The sequence below is a fragment of the Cebus imitator genome, unplaced genomic scaffold, assembly GCF_001604975.1.
Source record: "Cebus imitator isolate Cc_AM_T3 unplaced genomic scaffold, Cebus_imitator-1.0 Scaffold122, whole genome shotgun sequence".
NCBI lineage: Eukaryota > Metazoa > Chordata > Mammalia > Primates > Cebidae > Cebus > Cebus imitator.
The window spans coordinates 4,423,897-4,431,409 of NW_016107437.1; positions in this window are offsets into that span (position 1 = coordinate 4,423,897).

Consider the following 7,513-nt stretch of genomic DNA (forward strand, 5'->3'; position numbering starts at 1 on the left):
TGGGGATAGCGTTGAATCTGTAAATTACTTTGGGCAGTATGGCCATTTTCAAGATACTGATTCTTTCTAACCATGAGCATGGAATATTTCTCCATCTGTTTGTGTCCTCTCATTTTGTCGAGCAGTGGTTTGTATTCCCCTCTAAGAGGTCCTTTGCATCCTTTGTTAGTTGTATAACTAGATATTTTATTCTCTTTGTAGCAATTGTGAATGGCAGTTCGTTCTTGATTTGACTCTCTTTAAGTCTGTTATTGGTGCATAGGAATGCTTGTGATTTTTGCACATTGATTTTGTATCCTGAGACTTTGCTGAAGTTGCCGATCAGTTTCACGAGATTTTGGGCTGAGATGATAGGGTCTTCAAAATATACAATCATGTTGTCTGCAAGTAGAGACATTTGACTTTCTCCTTTCCTAATTGAATACCCCTTATTTCTTTTTCTTGCCTGATTGCTCTGGCTAGAATTTCCAATACTCTATTGAATAGGAGTGGTGAGAGAGAGCATCCTTGTCTAGTGCCAGATTTCAAAGGGAATGCTTCCAGTTTTTGCCCATTCACTATGATATTGGCTGTGGGTTTTTCATCAATAGCTTTTATTATTTTGAGATACTTTCCATCAATACCTAGTTTGTTGAGAGTTTTTAGCATAAAGGGCTGTTGAATTTTGTCAAAGGCCTTCTCTGCATCTATTGAGATAATCATGCGGTTTTTGTCTTTGGTTCTGTTTATGTGGTGGATTACGTTTATAGACTTGTGTGTGTTGAACCAGCCTTGCATCCCCAGGATGAAGCCTGCTTGATGGTAATGGATAAGCTTTTTGACGTCCTGTTGCAATCAGTTTGCCAGTATTTTATTGAAGATTTTTGCATCTGTGTTCATCATGGATATTGGCTGAAGTTTTCTTTTCTTGTTGAGTCTCTGCTGGGTTTTGGTATCAGGATGATGTTGGTCTCATAAAATGATTTGGGAAGGATTCCCTCTTTCTGGATTGTTAGGAATAGTTTCAGAAGGAGTGGTACCAGCTCCTCTTTATATGTCTGGTAGAATTCAGCTGTGAACCCATCTGGACCTGGGCTTTTTTTGGTTGGTAAGCTATTAATTGCTGCCTTAACTTCAGCCCTTGTTACTGGTCTATTCAGGGTTTGGACTTCTTCATGGTTTAGGCTTTGGGAGGGTGCCAGTGTCCTGGAATTTATCCATTTCTTCCAGGTTTACTGGTTTATGTGCATAGAGTTGTTTGTAGTAGTCTCTGATGGTGGTTTGTATTTCTGTGGAATCTGTGGTGATATCCCCGTAATCATTTTTTACTGCATCTATTTGATTCTTCTCTTTTTTCTTTTTTATTAATCTGGCTAGTGGTCTATTTTGTTGATCTTTTCAAAAAACCAGCTCCTGGATTTATTGATTTTTTGATTTTTTGAAGGGTTTTGTGTGTGTGTGTGTGTGTGTGTGTGTGTGTGTGTGTGTCTGTCTGTCTGTCTGTCTGTCTGTCTCCGTCAGTTCTGTCCTGATCTTAGTTATTTCTTGACATCTGCTAGCTTTTGAGTTTTTTTTAATCTTGCTCCTCTAGCTCTTGTAATTTTGATGATAGGGTGTCGATTTTAGATCTTTCCTTGCTTCTCATGTGGGCATATATTGCTATAAATCTTCCTCTAGACACTGCTATAAATGTGTCCCAGAGATTCTGATATGTTGTGTCTTCGTTCTCATTGGTTTCAAAGAACATCTTTATTTCTGCCTTCATTTCATTGTTAATCCAGTCAACATTCAACAGCCAGTTGTTCAGTTTCCATGAAGTTGTGTGGTTCTGAATTAGTTTCTTAATCCTGAGTTCTAATTTGATTGCCCTGTGGTCTGAGAGACTGTTTGTTATGATTTTCATTCTTTTGCATTTGCTGAGGAGTGATTTGCTTCGAATTATGTGGTCAGTTTTAGAGTAGGTGTGATGTGGTGCTGAGAAGAATGTATATTCTGTGGCTTTGGGGTGGAGAGTTCTGTAAATGTCTGTTAGGTTTGCTTGGTCCAGATCTGAGTCTAAGTCCTGGATATCCTTGTTAATTTTCTGTCTTGTTGATCTGTCTAATATTGACAGTGGAGTGTTAAAGTCTCCCACTATTATTGTGTGGGAGTCTAAGTCTCTTTGTAGGTCTTTAATAACTTGCTTTATATATCCGGGTGCTCCTGTATTGGGTGCGTATGTATTTAGGATTGTTAGGTGTTCTTGTTGCATTGATCCTTTTACCATTATGTAATGCCCTTCTTTGTCTTTTTTGATCTTTGTTGGTTTAAAGTCTGTTCTGTCAGAGATAGGGTTTTAACTCCTGCTTTTTTTGCTTTCCATTTGCTTGGTAAATCTTTCTCCATCCCTTTATTTTGAGACTGTGTGCATACTTGCATTTGAGATGGGTTTCCTGGATACAGCACACCGATGGGTTTTGACTTTTTATCCAATTTACCAGTCTGTGTCTTTTGATTGGGGAATTTAGCTTATTTACATTTAAGGTTAATATTGGTATGTGTGAATTTGATCCTGCCATTTTGATGCTTGCTGGTTGTTTTGCTAATTAGTTGACACAGTTTCTTCATTGTGTTGGTGCTCTTTACCATTTGGTACGTTTTTAGTGTGACTGGTACTGGTGGTTCCTTTTTATGTTTAGTGCTTCTTTCAGGAGCTCTTGTAAGCCAGGCCTCGTGGTGACGAAATCTCTCACCAATTGCTTGTTCGTAAAGGATTTTATTTCTCCTTCGCTTATGAAGCTTAGTTTGGCTGGATATGAAATTCTGGGTTGAAAGTTCATTTCTTTAAGGATGTTGAATATTGGCCCCCACTGTTTTCTGGCTTATAAGGTTTCTGTGGAGAGAGCCACTGTGAGTCTGATAGGCTTCCCTTTATGGGTAACCCGGCCTTTGTCTCTGGCTACCCTTAGCATTTTTTCCTTCATTTCAATCCTGGTGAATCTAACGATTGTGTGCCTTGGGGTTGCTCTTCTTGATGGATATCTTTGTGATGTTCTCTGTATTTCCTGGACTTGAATATTGGCCTATTTTGCTAGGTTGGAAAGTTCTCCTGGATAATATCCTAAAGAGTATTTTCCAGCTTGGATTCATTCTGTCTGTTACATTCAGGTACACCTATCAAACGTAGATTAGGTCTTTTCATGTAATCCTGTATTTCTTGGAGGCTTTGTTCATTTCTCTTAACTCTTTTTTCTCTAATCTTGCCTTCTCGTTTTATTTCATTGAATTGATCTTCAATCTCTGATATCCTTTCTTCTGCTTGGTCGATTCAGCTATTGAAACTTGTGTATGCTTCCTGAAGTTCTCGTGTTTTTCAGCTCCATCAGGTCGTTTTTATTCTCTAAGCCGTTTATTCTCATTAGCATTTCGTCAAACTGTTTTTCAAGATACTTATTTTATTTGCATTGGGTTAGAACATGTTCCTTTAGCTCAAAGAAGTTTGTTATTACCTGCCTTCTGAAGCCTGTTTCTGTCAATTCATCAGACTCATTCTCCATCCAGCTTTGTGTCCTTGCTGGTGAGGAGTTGTGATCCCTTGGAGGAGGAGAGGTGTTATGGTTTTGGGTGTTTTCATCCTTTTTGCGCTGCTTTCTTCCATCTTAGTTGCTTTATCTACCTGTGGTCTTTGTAGCTGGGGACTTTTGGATGGGGTCTCTGAGTGGACATGCTTTTGGTTGCTGATGAAGTTATTTCTTTCTGTTTCTTAGTTTTCCTTCTAACAGTCATGCCTCTCAGCTGTAGGACTGCTGGAGGTCCACTCCACACCCTGCTTGCCTGGGAATCACCTGCAGTGGTTGCAGAATAGTAAGCGTTTCTGCCAGTTTCTTCTTCTGTCTTAGTCCCAGAAGGATACCTGCCAGATGTCAACCTGAGCTCTCCTCTATGAGGTGTCTTTGAATATACGGGCATCAGGGAGCTGCTTGAGGAGACAGTGTGACCCTTATAGGAGCTCAAGTGCTGAGCTGTGAGCTCCCTTGTTCCATTCAGATCTGCTGGGCAGGTACGTTTCTGGGAAAGTGGGGCTTTATTTATAAGTTCCTCACGTGCTGCTCCCTTTCTTCAGAGATGTCCTGCTCAGCTAGGAGGTAGCCTAGTCACAGTCTGCCAGCAGAGGCATTGCTGAGGTGCCATGGGCTCTGCTCAGCAGCTGTGTAAACTTCCCTGTGGTTTTGTTTATAGTGGTATAGTTAGAACTGCCTCAGTAATGGTGGTTAGACCATTTTTAATGGGCTCATTAAGTTTTTATTTCTTTCCTATGGAATGTAGAAGCTCCTTATAGATTTCAGAAATCAACCCTTTAATCAGATACATGTTTTGCAGATATTTTCTCACTTTCCTGAAGTTGCCTTTCTCTGTTATTTCCTTTGCTGTACAGAAGTTTTTTTATTTTGATGTAGCCTTATTTGCCTATTAATGCTTTTGTTGTGTATGCTATTGTCCAATCCATGAAATCATTGCTGAAACCAGTGTCATGAAGCTGTTCGCCTGCTTATTCTTTCAGGAGTTTTGTCCAAAAGGATTGAAATCAGGGTCTTGAAGTGATGTTAGCACTCTCACTTTTACTGCATCACTATTTACAATAGCCAAGATGAAGAGACACCCTAAGTGTCCATCAGCAGGTGAATGGATACAAAACAATGAAATGTTATTCAGCCTTCAAAGGGAAGGAAATTCTGCAATATGTAACACCATGGTCTGAACCTTGAGGACATTATGCTAAGTAAAATAAGCCAGTCATAGAAGAACAAATTCTGCAGGGTACCATATATATGTTTATATATATGTGTGTGTATAAATATATTTATATATATATGTGTGTGTGTGTGTGTGTGTATATACGTATACACGTATATATATTTATATATGAAGTATTTCAAATAGTGGCTGAACATCATGGCTCACACCTGTAATTCCAGCAGGTTGAGAGGCAGAGGCCGGCAGATCACCTGAGGTCGGGAGTTTAAGACCAGCCTGGGTAACATGGTGAATCCCCACTTCTAGTAAAAATAGAAAAATTAGTCCAGCATGGTGGTGCACACCTGTAATCTCAGCTATTTAGGAGGCTGAGATGGGAGAGTCACTTGAACCTGGGAGGCGGATGTTACAGTGAGCCAAGATCGCATCACTGCACTCCAGCCTGGGCATCACAGTGAGACTCCATCTCAAAATTTTAAAAATGATAATAATAATAAACTAAAATAGTGAAATTATGGAATTAGAGACTGAAATGGTAACTTAATGGTTGAGGAGAGGGGAAGTGGAAAGTTGTTAATAATTGTAAAGTTTCAGTTAAGCGGAATGAATACATTCTAGAGATCTGCTGTACAACACTGTACACAGCCAACCATCCTGTGCATTTCAATATTTCTTAAGAGATCTCATATTAAGTGTTCTTATCACAGTATAATATTTTTTCAAAAGCATGTTCCTAAATAATCACGATACTATTTACACATACACACATGCAGGCACATACATTTCAACATATTTTCTATTCTACATATTTTCAGTTGGCATGTGTTTTTACAAATACAAAGTATTGGCTGGGTGTGGTGGCTCATGCCTGTAATCCCAGCACTTTGGGAGGCCGAGGCAGGAGGATCACCTGAGGTCAGTAGTTTGAGACCAGCCTGGCTAACGTGGTGAAACCCCGTCTCTACTAAAAATATAAAAATTAGCTGGGCATGGTGGCAGGCGCCTGTAATCCCAGCTACTCTGGAGGCTGAGGCAGGAGAATTGCTTGAACCCAGGAGGCAGAGGTTGTAGTAGCCGAGATCAGACCATTATACTCTAGCCTAAGTGACAAAATCATGTCTGGAAGTTCACATATGCAACTGCTGCCTTTGGAGAAGCTGGAGGAAGAAATAGTACTGTGATCAGATAAGAAGATTGTCAAAGGGACTTTAGCCACATCCATGAGGTTTTTACTTTTAATAAGGAGAATATGCTTTATTTATGTAAACAAAAGATTATTTTTAAGAGAAATTTGTTTGCATGGAGGAGAAACAAGAAGGTGGAAGTTTAGTTGGAAAGTATTGTTGTCTGGATTTGAGGCAGTGGGTGGCAGTGTTAGAGATGGAAATGACAAAGAAAATTACGGTGTTTGAGTCAACAGAACATAGTGGAGCAGAAAAGAGAGGCTACAACGAGTCAGGAGAGAGAGTCAGTTGGGTTTTATACACCAAAGTCCTGAGAACAGCTTTTATGTAAACCTCTATCGCTTGCATGTGGATTGCTTTCTCTCGAATAATAATGACCAAATTGGATCAATTAATTTTGTCAGTTAATTACTTGGCCCACAGCTGTGTTAACAGCTTTATGAAACAACCACAAAGAAACCCGTAGACAGTTGATTTGATATTGAGTAGCTACAAGTTTGGTCTTGTTTAATTAGAAATAGACCAAATGAGACTAGAAGGTATTTATCAGTACATTGAGTCTGATAACACTAAATAGTTCACTACTGACCTGGGGAAGTTATTTTTATGCTATAAAAAGAGAGTAGTTCAAACCCTGGGTGACTTGCATTTAAATACGTCTGGTCAGTACAGAGCCAAAATGCTTAGTTCACTTGCATCCAAGCAAAATGGCATTTATAATATCCTGACCTTTGCATGGCTCACGGGTAGCTCCTTTTCTTTCTGACAGCAGATCCATTTAAAAATACAGTTACTGAGGCCAGGCATAGTGGCTCCTGCCTGTAATCCCAGAACTTTGGGAGGCAGAGGTGGGTGGATCACAAGGTCAGGAGTTCAAGATTGGCCTGGCCAATCTGGTGAAACCCCATCTCTACTAAAAATGCAAAAATTAGCTGGGCCTGGTGACGCATGCCTGTAGTCCCACCTGCTTGGGAGGGTGAGGCAGGAGGATTGCTTGAACCTGGGATGTGGTGGTTGCAGTGAGCCGAGATTGTGCCACTATACTCCAACCTGGGTGACAGAGCAAGACTCTGTCTCAACAACAGCAACAACAAACACGCAGTTATTGAATCAAGTTTCCTATGAATTCCATTGGCAGTCTTCTGTTGGCAATACTAAATATAGTTCCCTTTACTTCAAATAACGTAAGATGCCAGATGATTAACCTATGGAAGCAAAGTACTTAATCTTGGGTAAATGAAGGTGATATTTCACAGATGGAATTCACAGATCCAAGCACATTCTGAAATACGATGAGGCAAAATTCCCTGGAGTTTTGCTTTCTGAATTTGTCGGGGAGCACAAGTCCATGGTTTAAATGAGTTCTTTAAAAATAAAAAGTTTTAAGAACTGCTACAGTTTTTTTCCCCCTACAAAATAGGTCATCTTAGCTAATTGAATTGTTCTAAGTGGACCAGAAATTGCTGATTCTGACATATAAAATCAAAGTTATTCTGACTGGGCGCAGTGGCTCATGCCTATAATCACAGCACATTGGGAGGCCAAGGTGGGCGGATCACAACATCAGGAGTTTGAGACCAGCCTGGCCAATATGGTGAAACGCTGTCTCTATTAAA